The sequence below is a fragment of the Papio anubis genome, chromosome 2 (genome assembly GCF_008728515.1).
Source record: "Papio anubis isolate 15944 chromosome 2, Panubis1.0, whole genome shotgun sequence".
Taxonomy (NCBI): Eukaryota; Metazoa; Chordata; class Mammalia; order Primates; family Cercopithecidae; genus Papio; species Papio anubis.
The window spans coordinates 22,662,778-22,676,286 of NC_044977.1; the positions used below are offsets into that span (position 1 = coordinate 22,662,778).

General features: G+C 36.7%; 1 non-coding gene across 1 annotated transcript; it reads right to left on the reverse strand.

Annotated features, from left to right (window-relative positions):
• Nucleotides 1-9,228: 9,228 nt before the first annotated feature.
• On the reverse strand, nt 9,229-9,330 carry LOC116273926. The gene has a single exon (XR_004182429.1). It is a non-coding gene; the product is annotated as a U6 spliceosomal RNA (small nuclear RNA).
• Nucleotides 9,331-13,509: the final 4,179 nt, after the last annotated feature.

Here is a 13,509-nt window from a genome sequence, read left to right on the forward strand (position 1 = left end):
TGAATGTCCATAATCACAAGCAGATTCAGTGCTGCCACTTGGCTGAAAACATGAGTTAATGTTTCAAAGTAAGTAGAACTGGAGTAGCATCTCTACTTTCAAGTAGTTTGTTGAATTGCAGTGCGGGAGCATTGAATAAGCACATATGTTAAATGACTTAAATCAGGGGAAGGCCCTTCTTGCATCTTCCTTATAACTCCAACCCACATTAATTTTAAGGATCATAGACCTATAAGGTGCTCCTCCAGCCTCTAGATGGCACTTTTACATTCTTGATCAGTGTATTAATGGCTTGTTTTTTCTGTAAATATACTTGTGGGTGACATAAAAACAGGTATACCATTTTTTTCAAGTGTATCGACAGTTGATAGGTGAAATACACGTACCTCAAATATATGGTAGATCTTGAAATTTCATTTAAAGTGAGTTTTTTATCCCAAGGACAAACATTTAGAATGAGAAAATTATTGAGTGTTAACACTTGCCATTCCGCTTTCCATGTAAAAGTTTCGATTCTCAGTCAACGAGAAACAAATGAAACAAATGAACAAAAAAAATTTCTATTTTCTTTGGTTAGAAAACTTCTATCAGCATCTTCCTGTTTATACACACTCAGTGGCACAGCAGAGTGCCACACTTGTCACCAAGCCTGCTGCATCAGGACTTGCAGCTTTCCTTTCATTTGGTTAATTAAATATTTGGATTACACATATGAGATGCTCCTATTAATTTTATTATTGGTATCCATACTGTGAACTTCATCTCTGCCTTTTCTCTGTTTCGGCTTTCAAATGCAACCAAGAATTAGAATCATAATAACATCTCAAAATCCTAAAAGGCTGCTATTCAGTGAAAAATAATGGGTAGAAATACTTTATACAGACCAGCTGGTAATTAGCTTTTGGTCCCTTCCACTACTCCCTTTTATTTTTCTCCCTCAAGTACAGGTACGACAAAGTGGAGGAAATTGGTTAGTACTGAAGCTGTATAGAAGGTGTTTGGGTCTGGGCGTGGTGGCTCATGCCTGCGGGGAGGCTGAGGCAGAAGAGTCAAACCATCATCAGAACCAGCAACGAAGTAGAACCTATTTCTAAAAGTTCCGTTAGTTAGGTACTGATGCAGGAGCTGGGGTGGGGAGGATTGCTTGGGCTGGGGCAGGCTGCGGTGAGCCATGGTGCACTGTTGTGGCAGGGAGTGGGGGTGGGGAGAGGGGGAGGGAAGGAAGGAAGGAAGGGGAAGGGGAGGGAGGGAGGGAAGAAGGAAGAAGGAAGGAAGGAAAGAAAAAGGAAGGAAGGAAGGAAGGAAGGAAGGAAAGGAAGGAAGGAAGGAAGGAAGAGAGAAAGAGAAAGAAAAAAAAAGAAAGGAGAAAATTATCTAGGGCCACTTTAGCGCCTACAGCTATATGTAAAGAGGCCTCTTTGGTTATCTTCGCGTTTTCCTCTGGGTCCTATCATATCTCACTGCCCCTGGGACAAGAGAAGACATTCAGTCTCTTTTCTCTGCCATTATCTTTAGCTCCTGTTCTTGTATTAGCTCTTGGTCTATTACTTTCTCCAATCTTTTCTTATCCTAAACAACAACAAAAACAAGCTCTTCCCAAACCCCATCTTTGTTTTCATAATGTTTTTTATTCTCCTTTCTAACAAAATCATTGTTCTTGAAAAATAAAATACCCTTTCTGTCTCTCCAAATCTTTCCCTTTTCCATTTAATTTTTCCGGCTTGTGAGGGATGGAGTGTTAGAAGGAAACAAAGCCTTGTTTTGACGCAGCCATTTGCCCATGATGATCTTGGCTGGGCGTTTCGGCTGCGGGAGGGGTGCTGATTTTGAAGGTATGCGATTTGGTTGTCGTGAGGGGTCGCAATGTTTGTCGGTGGCATGCAGTGACATGAATTCTCCTCAAAAGAGTCCTTTCACTGAACGGCTCCCAATTGGCAAACTCTAATGCTACTTTTCAGGCTTATCTTAGCTGAGTTCCCTGAAGCCTTTGAATTTGTTGACCATGTTTGCTCTCTTTCTCTCTCTGTTTTTTTTTTTTTTTTTTTTTTTTTTTTTGACAGAGTCTCACTCTGTTGCCCAGGCAGGAGTGCAGTGGCGGGATCTTGGGTCACTGCAACTTCCGCCTCCCGGGTTCAACCGCCGATTCTCCTGTCTCAGCTTCCAGAGAAGCTGGGTCTGCAGGTTCGTGCCACTACACCCGGCTAATTTTTGTATTTTTGGTAGAGACAGGGTTTGACCATGTTGGCCAGGCTGGGATCATTATTTCTTTCAATATTTTTCCTCTATTTCTTTTATTGCTGTTCTTCCAGCCACTCTTTGTCTCTCTGTGCTGTTTTTGAAAGGTCTTGTGTAGACCTAAATTTTCAGCACATACTGATGAGTCTCAAATACATCTCTCCAGGCCACATCAGTTTCCTGGGTCTTTGACAACTGTTTCTGTTTTCCGAAATTTGTGACTTGGAAATGCATCCAAGTTCTGCTCAAATTTTAAATTCTTTGGCTTAAATATTTAAATTATTTACCTGCCCGTCCTTTCTACTAATCTATTAACTCTACTGAAGCATAAACCAGGTTATATATTTTTTTCTAGTATTTCTAGTACTTTCACTGTGCTGAGTGAAAGATCAGATATTAGAAACTAATATATTTCATAGTTCCTTTGTCTGCGAATCCCCTTGTCAGTGTATGTAAGCTTTTTATGGAATGATCAAATTAACACAAAAGTTTTTAATAGAATTCTTAATTAACAGGGAAGTAACGTAAGAATATTTTATGTGGTAAATGAGGAAGAAACATTTATGTCCATTTTCTGGACATATTCATGAGTTAAAACTGTTAAAAATATTTTCCTGCTCTCCCAAAATGTGAGAAATTACTTACTCTAGGATAACAAGAAATAGTATTAGCTTCTCCAGTTAAATATCTATAAGCTTCTTAAGGAGGAAGGGAGGCAAGCTGAATAGAAACAATCATGTTCTGTCTGATACAGGGGTCAGCAAGTTTCAGCTGTGCTGGCAAGACAAATGTGGCCTGAGTCTTGTTTTCATATGGCTAACAAGCTAAGCATGGATTTTACCTTTTTAAAGAGTTGTTGAGAAAAGAAGGAGGAGGAGGAAAAGAAGGAAGATGAAGAAGATGAGCAGCATCACTGATAGAATCCACAGGTGTTCTATACAGTTAAACGTGTGCTCTCTGGTTCTTTACTGAAAAAGTTTGTCAACCTTGCATATAACGATTTTTTTCCCTTAAGAGTCAGATGCTAAGGGAAAGAACAGATTCTCTGGGTTGGCTAAGATTAGCCATTCAAATTAGAGTTGCAATAAATTTATTTCATTTATAACCCAAACCAAAATGATGAACTGAAGATGAATACATATCTGTTCATTAGTTCCATAAAGTAATTACGTTTATAACCTTTCCTATTAGATATCTGGTATAACCAAGATACCTTTGTCTTTCTTATACCAAACAAAAGTCACATAGGCATTATTTAATAGATACTGGGGAAATATTCAAGGCCCTCTGTTTTTTAATGGTGTCTGCAGGTATGCAATTTATTTGATTAATTGAAAACATCAGGTAGTACCTGGTCAAGCAGACAAATAAAAAATTCACTATGAAATCTATTTCAAGTTTTTACCAGCCATTCAGTGATTCAATTTGTTATTAATTTTGACATTCACAGAATATGTTTGCTATAAATAAAAAGATTAATTATTTTAACTAACTAGAGATTAGGATAGAGTCAAGATTCTTCTGATGTCCTAAGGAATGTAGAAGCACACATAATGCACCTAATACTATGTTGTAGCATTGAGTGCGGACTTCATCCACAGCTAGAGCACCTGGGAGAGGATGTGGGGCAGAGTTACTTTTAACAGCCTCCTCTGTTGCCTAAAGTCATTTGACACTCAGAGAATTACTCAGTTATCCCCATGACTGCATTTTTTTTTGCTGTGCCCAGATTTGTATTTTCCCTCTGTGTACTTAGGCTAACTGATGAAATACCAGTTGAAGTCTATGGCAGGAGAGGAGGCCAAAGAGGCATGTTATAACAGACTCAGTATCTTTGGCTTCTCCCCTTCCTTTTCTAGGCTTCTCCAATCCAATTTGTCCCTAACGTTATCAGGGCTATATGGTCTCAGGAGTAACATTCTAGACTGAAGACTTGCATTTGATGACAATGTACAGGGTTTTCAGAAAGAGGTGAAAGAGATAAACCATTCTTTATTTTCCCCTTCTGCTTGGGGACCATCTGTAGCTGACATCTGGGCCTTGTGATTTGCTTGGGTTCAGATTTACACATGAAAATCTACAATGACTGACAAATTGAATGAACCTAAATGTAAACAGTGCACCAAAAACTAGCATTCACTTTTAGAATTACAGCAAGGACACCAAAAATTGAAGTTTAAAACTAAATTAAAGATAGATGTAGAATTCAGGTTGGGAATAGTCAGTGCAGGTAAATCCATGTAAGTGTAAATGCAGCTCACTGGATTTAAATAATGATGAGTTGAACCTGTTTGATGCAAATTTGTTAAATAGGAAGTACACAAAAAGATTCACTGTGGATTATGAAAAAGAAACTGAGAAATATCATTTGAGGGCATTATTATTTTATCAAGAGTGAGAGAAGAGAGTAGATTTTGAGTTTAAATATGATGTGTCAGCTTTATCAAATTTTAGAAGAAAAAGAAATATCACTACCTTCTAGATTACGGCAGAAATTTGTGGAATAGGTTTATTTACCTAGATCAGAAATAAGCACTTAATCATGTTAAAGGATTATATAAGATATTTAAAATAATACAACATCCCATCACAAACTGCATTGCAACTGGCTACCTGAGAACCCTTTGGAAAAGATAATTTACACTTAGTCAACCATGTACAAAATAAAAGTTAAAATTTATTTTCTTGTTGAAATCAAATGTAGTCTGAGTGACTATAAGTTTGATCTTTCTGCGTGGTAAAAATCCTTAGCACTCTGAGTGTGAAATAAAGTAATATATAAAGCTTTAGTAAACAAGATTTCTTTCCAAGGTTGATGAGAAGGTTACAGAAACCCTAAAAGGGCTTTGAAAATCACTGACTCAAATAGAAAATTCATGAAAACTGAGACCAGACCAAATTAAATAGGCCCAACTCAACTCAGCATTATAAAAGATTTTCCAAAATACTCCTCAAGTGAAATACACAGGCAGCAACTTTGTTTGTATACAAAATCACTCAGGTGCCTTTGGAAATCAGTTGCTGTGAAGTGCAAAGCAAAATCTCCCAATTCATACATGTATTATTTTAAAAATATGGATAGGATGGCCAAGTGGGGCAAAGAGTAATAAAAAAAATCTACAGTTACAAAAAAATGAATGAGGCTCCTCAATTATTTTAATCATTGGAGATTATTAATTTATATGTCTCTAAATATTGATAGTCATAGAAAATCTCATTAATTTCCCTTACTGAAAATATGTATACCTTATATAATACATTCTCTATCAGAATAATTGAAATTTGTCATCTTTTCTACACTGGAGCTGTTTTTTGGGGGAAAAAAAAAATCCGAGACTTGGCAGAGGTGGGGAATAATGGTGGTGATGGGTGAAAATATAGGAAGGGCATGAAAGGAAATATTTATGATGAGGCTCTCATTACGTAATCACCAAATCAGAGAAAATTAGTGCTGAAAATGTTCCAAGAAATGTTAGCTCGTCTAGATTTTGTCTTTCGACAAACTTAGTTGACAAAACCACCCTATATTTCTTTTAAAGGCTAGCAAATAAAAAGATTTTCCAAGTTTACAGTTCAGAGCTTAACAGATTCCTCTGTCAGCAGCTCCTTCCAGATATCTAACTTAAATCCCATAAGCTTTAATGCAAGCTCATTTGTTCCAGTTTGAACATAGAGAAAATAACTTTTTATAATGACTTTTAATAAAAAAAAAAGTAGTACAATTTCGAGGAAGAACAAATGGCAAGTAATGTTCACAAACTGGAACTATCCCTCTCTTAATCTATAGAAGTTTTTTGCTGTTTGATTGTTAACCCTTTTTGTAAATGTACCACTAAATTATGGACCTCCACCATATTTTTTAAAAGGACAGAATTTTAAAGGCTGCAGTAAAGATTTTTGAGGGTGGTAGCATCATGGAAAAGAGAACAAATATACTTGTTTCAGCATAGTATGGCTATCAAGATGATCTTCTTAAATGAATTATGAATGAGGCCATTTGAGAGTCACTTGCTGGACTGTTAGCTATTGCCATCTTCCTTCCTTTCTTCCTTTCTCCATCTTTTTCCTGCTGAGACACTATCATTTTGTTTCAGTTCCCAACTATTTTCTGAACTAAGTCTTTAAGAGAAAAAAAAAAAAGGAATAAAGTAGCATATTTATCATGCTATTTATGATTGCATGCATGGGAGAAATGATTTTAATTCTGCTTGCATTACTTGAATTTTATGAGATGAGAACTTAGATTCAACCCTAAAGGCTGCAGTACTTTGCAGAAATTTAGCATTTATTGTTTATTGTGTTTATTTGTTTAGTTATTTGTGTGAAGTTTCAAACAGCTTAATTTTATCTTTTGCATTTGAAAACTTAAGGTCATTAAAATATCAGGGATAGAATTTTAAACAGGAAGTAAGAGATTTACAAATCTTCTTATCTTTTGAGACTGATTAGGTTGATTTCTTGTGATGTAAACAACTATGCTACAACTTTCTTGCAGTAGGTTAGAATTTGAGCTGTTTTCTCATGAAATTACATTTTAGAGAAGGCTGGACATAAAATTCCCCTAAGAGGATTAAAATAGTTATCTACTTATTTGATTATTTTAATTCTTTTAGGATTCTTATATTGGCTTTTAAAAGAAAAAAACAGTAATGTAAACTTCAGAGCAGTTTGAGAAAATAAGTCTATTCTGTTTTAAGTTTACCATGGTTTTCACACTTAGAAAAATCATATTCTATTTTATACTCAGAATTATATTCTATTAGTTTTCAATTTGAAAAGAACTATACATAAATTAAAAAATAAAGATACCTTGGTGTCTATTTTGAAGAAACATGAGCTGAAGGGGATTTTAACATGTTTTCTTGTATTTGAGAGCATGCTAGATCAGTACTGATAAGCCGCTGTCATTGAATTCTTGATAAAGAAGGGCAAATACTTATTGACTGCTCTAAAGTTATAGAAGGCAGTATCTTTAAAGACTTTTTGATATAGGATGGGAAATACTGATATTTGTCTCCACAGAAATTTATGCTACTAGGAAACTTAAAGAAAACCATTTTTATTATAGAAGAAAATCATGTTCATTATCGGATAACCATAAGCGATTTGTGGAGCCATCACTTGCCCCCATTCATTAGGCCTGACTATTGAGATTTACTCAAACATGCCATGTGCTTTATTCCCCTTTCATTGTCCCTCACCACAAGTTGAGTCCTTCCCAATCTACACGATTTAAGTATTTTTAAGTCCACTGAGTTCATATACAATTGTGGACATAGTTTGAATATTTTCCCAAAGAGGCTACTCCATTTTCTTATAAATCAAGGGTGTAGCTAAATACTTTGAGGCGGAGGAGGTGGATTTATCTAATCCCACTGTCTCAAATTCCTATCTAGTCGTTGCATCAAACTGTGCACCAATATCGAGTTCCACTCTACTTCACACACGTGGGAAGATGATAATCACAGGTGACTTGACGTGCCTAATAAACTATAAATGGAAAATGTGATATATCACTTCTAGGGTGGAAACATTTTAGAAGTGGCAAGTAGAAGTCCAAGCTTCTTCCCTCCTGGATTGACCTCGCTGTGGAACCAGATGGTTTTAAAACATCCTAGAAACATTAATAGGAGACTGTACAGATGTTCTGTGGCTAAATGCCTGGCACCATTTTTATTCTAGTCTTCGTCCAACCTGCTAATTACCAGGATTGTTCAATTTTTTTCCTAGTAGGGTAAGAGCGTCCGTTTGAGGTTTGGACTTATAAATACTGATTTTAGAATTTTTGTTTTTCCTCATTTATGGTTTTAGCTTCTTACCTCTGTGTTACCCTTAATAGTAAGTATTTTCAGTAGGTGAATTCACCATAAACCTTAGGGGGACTGCTTTGAGCTCTTTGGCTTAAGTGGCAGGAAATATTTGATTCAGTTTCCTGACAAACTGGATGAGATTTCTCATATAATGAGCATTCACACTGCCAATGAACATGCCATATGTTTAGACACATGGTTTTACTTTTATGATCTTTAAAACTTAATTTATTTTATGTAGCCCGTGGCTGAGATAATCATTTATAGGTTTCTAAGTACCAGGATTGGTGTCAGGTTTGAAAGTGCTCTGCTTTGGGCGGGAATGGAAGTATTGCTTCACTGTAAGGCATACATTCAGAGAAGCGTATATATTATTATCAATAGGGAACTTCTCAGCAAGTTCATTTTTTATTAGTACTGGTGGTGGTATAAAATATTCTATAGGATAGATGTAAGGGAAATGTTACCCACATATTGACTTAGAAAGGCAGCCTTATAGATTATATTATAGACAGCCATCCTGTGCATTATTACTCCATGCCACTTTTAAAAGGCATATTGTATTGAGTTTAAAAAAGATTATTTTACCCTTATTTTAAGCTTGCTCATTTCTGTATCAGAGTATTACCAGGACAAATCAATAAATGATAGAAGCTAGGAAAAATAATGATTAAAATAAATTAGAATTAGAAGTAGTATTCACCTCTATTGGTGACTCCTTTTTTGTTGTTGTTGTTGTTGTTGTTGTTGTTGAGATAAGGTCTCCCCTTGTTGCCCAGACTGCAGTGCAGTGTCATGATCTTGGCTTACTTCAACCTTCACCTCCTGGGCTCTAGCAATGCTCCCACCTCAGCCTCCTGAGTAGCTGGGACTAGAGGTATGTGCCACCACACCCAGCTAGTTTTTGTATTCTTTGTAAAGATGGTGTGCCACCATGTTGCCCAGGCTGGACTATTTTTTTAAACAAAGAAATAAAGCATTAAAACTTTTCATGTTTATAATGTCTGAAATTATAACATATTAAATGTATATTAGTTTGACTAATTTTTTATCTAATATACATTTATAATCAACAGTAAGATAATTTTTAATACTTTGACAAAATTTTTTAAAGGTCATGGAATTATCATAATTTTTTCAATTAATTATCATTTTTCTTTTTGCATTTTTTAAAATAAGAAGTTTTTATATGTAATGCTTTATGAATTTTCCTGTCATCCTTGCACAGGAGCCATGCTAATCTTCTCAGTATCCTTCCAATTTTGGTATATCTGCTGCCAAACAAACGAAGCAGTGTTTTCCTTTTTTTGGAAAACAGCTTTATTGAGGTATCATTGATATACAATGGACTGCACACGTCTAAAATGTACAATTCTGAGTTTCAACATAGGCAAGCACCTGTGATACCATCATTCCAATCAAGGTAATAGGCATATTCAACATCTACCAAAGTTTCTCTGTGACCCTTTGTTTGTATGTTTGGCTTTTCTTTGATAAGAACACTTCACTTGAGATCTACCGGCTTGACAAAATTTGTGGTGCATGATTCTGTATTGTTAACTGTAGGCATTATGTTGTACAGCAGATCTTTACAAGATATTTATCTAGTACAACTGAAACATTATACCCATCGAACAATTTCCCTTTTCCTTCACGTCTCAGGCCCTGGAAACCACCATTATGCTCTATGCTAGATTGACTATTGTAGATTCTTTATGTAAGTGGAAAAATGTAGTGTCTGTCCTTTGGTGGCTGGCTTATTTCATTTGGCATAATGTCCTGCAGGTTTCTGACTGCTTTGTTGGCTTAAAGATAACGTAAAACTCTACTTGGGTGACATGACAATGAAGTTTCTTTTCTTTGAATGTCATATGCACTGAAACAATTCTTAATCCCAAAAGTTGAGGACAAGCGTAAATCCCATTATCGTAGTTTTTATTCCCAAAGGAATAGATAGATAGAGACGCTACCATTGTTAGCCAATGTGTTGGAGATGAAACACTGAACAATACATAGGCTTTCCTTCAAGACTTTAATGGATATTTAATTTGACAAGGACCACCAGATGGCCAAAATATTTTAGTGAGGTTAGTGAAGCATCATGCAAAAAATAAAATTAAAATGTGGCCTTATAACGCTTAATGTTTGTTGCATGTATCAGGGTGCTTCAAAAATTTATCTAGAACAAATTATTTTTGGATAATATGATTAGAGATTTTAAACCTGGCATTAAAACTAGAAGTTGAGAGTATGGAATTTTACATTTCTAATTATACCGTGAAGACTTTTACTCTTTATAGTTTACAAAACAAGATAAAGAGGTATACATTTTCATAAATTCAACAGCAATTTCCAATGGATCCCATTAATGTCCTCATTCTGATCTTAAAATACTTGGTTGACTAAAGCATCCAAGTAAAACTCATTCTATCCCTACAAGACTGAAAAATAATTTTGCAGATCATCATTAATTGTCTTATATTTATTAACTCAATAGTCATGGTCTGATTGACCATACAAGAGTATAGTTATTTCAAAAAGCATGTCCTTCAAAAGGGTAGCCTTCTGCTCCAAATAAAGTACAGAGCAATTGATTGGATATCCCCAACAGATGATTCTACTTGCATAATACTAGTCTAATCTTAAATATTCACATTAATATTTATCCAAGTAGTAGGCAGGCTTTAGTGACAACTTTTACTCTCATTGCATTCCTTATCACCTCATGGGAACATCTACCAGAAAATGAAATCTTTTTTTTTTTTTTTTAAACCTTTACCTCTGCAGCCAACACTTAGTTGTAGGTTGGCTGCCATTATAGTTGTAGACTTAATTGCCTCTCATGGTAAGTTGTACTTCAGGGGTAATGCAATAGTTAGAGTTCAAGGAACCAGTCCTCTGATATCCTATAAAATAGTTAAGTTTTCAAAGGGGTAAAAAATATGTTCTGTTTTCCCTTCTTAAAATTGTGTTTCTTTGTGATCTGACACACTTTTTGATCAGTGGGCACATAAATGTCTATTATAACTTTATCAGATTTAATTTTATTTGTTCAGAAGTAGTCTACCCTGCTTCTTCTTCTTCTTTTTTTTTCAGGAAAAACACACACCTGATTTTAAAACAGAGCCAATTATCTTTGATAGACTGTCCCCTGCTTTTAACAGGTTTGTAAAATACAAAGTTGTAAAATAAATTGCCTCCTTTGGTTATTCTGGTTTTCTTTCATAAGCAGTTTATCTAAAGTGATTTTGCTCAAAAGCAGGCATTCTATGGATGTACTACTGAGAGTTTATTTTGCCTGAGGCAGTTCTGTTTATAATTACCTCATTTTTTAAAAAGCTTTCTTTATGTTTATGGAGTAGAATCTTGGACATTTGACCTCCAATTTTCCTATGAATTGGGCTGTATTTAATTTACATTTCTGTAAGGGACACTTGTCATTACTACAACAGAATAAGGATGGGACGGCCTTATATTTATGTAGCTATCTCTATTAGACACCCTAGTTTCTACCAACTAATTTTACTTCACAATTTTGTTTGGTTAAAAAAAAATTATGCTCATATGGTCACACAGAATACTTCCCCACTAGGTTTCTTTGCCAAGAGTAAAATGGAATTCTGACACTCATATTTCACAATATAATTTGAAGGAAGGAATATTCAAGGAGGATTGCTTAAGGTCAAGCACTCCCTCTCCTCTTTACAGAAAATATAAATTATGTTCCTAGAAGAAGCCAAAGCAGCAGAAAGCAGGTCATCTAGATCATTAGCACCCCTTGCAAAATTGCTTCTTCTGAATTGCTTTTCTGAATTGGGCCCTGGTATGATGCCATCATCCTATATTGAGAATTGAAGCTGTCATTATATTTACTATTTGGCTATTGTGGAGAATACTTTTATTGCATCATACAGTGGTCATATAATGTCAGGAGCCTTGAAAGAAATTGTCATCTGATCTGACCACCAAGATGAATTGTTCATATTCTGAGCAATTGCTTTATTTTATCTATTTAAAATTGTGAATTGCTTAACTGATAATTATATCACCTGAGAAAGGATTGATTGTTTTTCTCCCCAAATTTTTGTTACGTACTATGAGCAAAGTTCAATGAGGAGCTCTGTGGTTTTTCAGTGGGAATAATCTTGTTAATAATAGCTACTTCTTATTAATTCCTTCCTATGTGGCAGCAATGTTCTAAGCAAGTGCTATGGTCTGAATGTCTCCCCAGATTCATGTGTTGAAACTTAATCACCAATGTGATAGTGAAACAGGAGAGTTCCCTGATCCCCCTCACTGGATGTGACATGGGTGTGGCTCATCTGTTCAGTTGCTGCTGATGCTCAAACCCATTATGGGAGGGGGAACATGCAGATGAACAGGTGCAGGAGCTGGGGCGAGCACCCCTGGGCTCCGTCCCCACAGGAGCGACCAGTGGTAGGAGCCTACAACTCGCAGAGCCCTAGTGGGCGTGTGTTACAGTGTGCTCTTTTAGCCTTGATGTGCGTGGATGACTTAAGTCTTAACCACCTCAGTGGACCCTCTCCTTTCTGCAAGGGCAGGGGGCCAATGTGACAGCTGTCTGTATCCCCAGCTCTTGTCCAGCATCCTGGAATAATTAGGTCACACAGGAACTTGAAGGATGGTGAATGCAGGGGTTTTATTGGGTGGTGAGTTAGCTCTCAGTGAGAGGGATGGGGAGAGCTGGAAAAGGGATGGAGTGGCAAGATGATCTTCCCCTGGAGTTTGGCCATCCAGCGGCTGATTTGCCAGTGGTCCCCAGCTGAACTGCCCCTGACATTCCTACTTTTCTCTCCTTTTCTGCCTCTCTTCCGCTCTTCTACTCACCTGGAGCTGGGGGTTTGGGGTTTATATGGGTATAGGATTGGTGGGCATGGTGGGCCAAAAGGCAACTTTCTGGGTGTGAAAACAGGAATGCCTGTTCCCATATAGGGCTGTGGGTATCCATGCTTGAGGGTGGGGCCTTTGCTGGGGAACTGCCTTCTTCTACCCAGTATTTACTTGTCTCCTGTCCATATCAATAGTATTAAAAAGTGAGGTCTTTAGGATGTGATTAAGTCATGAGGGAGGAGCCCTCTTGAATAGGATTAGTGACCTTGTAAAAGACTTTGAGGAGATGAGTTCACCCCTTTCTTCCCTTCTCTCATGTGAGGGCATATTATTGGTTCTCTCTAGAGGATGCAGCAGCAATGCACTTTCTTGGAAGGGCCACCCCGAGCTTCAATTCCCTGCATCCCTCTGCAGTGCTCATTGGTCACCTCAGCTGTGGCTCAGCTGGGCTCAGGTATGGCTTAGGCCTCCACTCCAGAGAGGATTCTGGAAAACCTTGGCGTATTCTGCTAACTCTACAGGGATACAGAGTGTACAAGCTGTGGAAGCATGGTTATATCCACCCAGATTCCAAATGATGTCCCAGATAGCCTCCAGGTCCAGGCATAGAGCT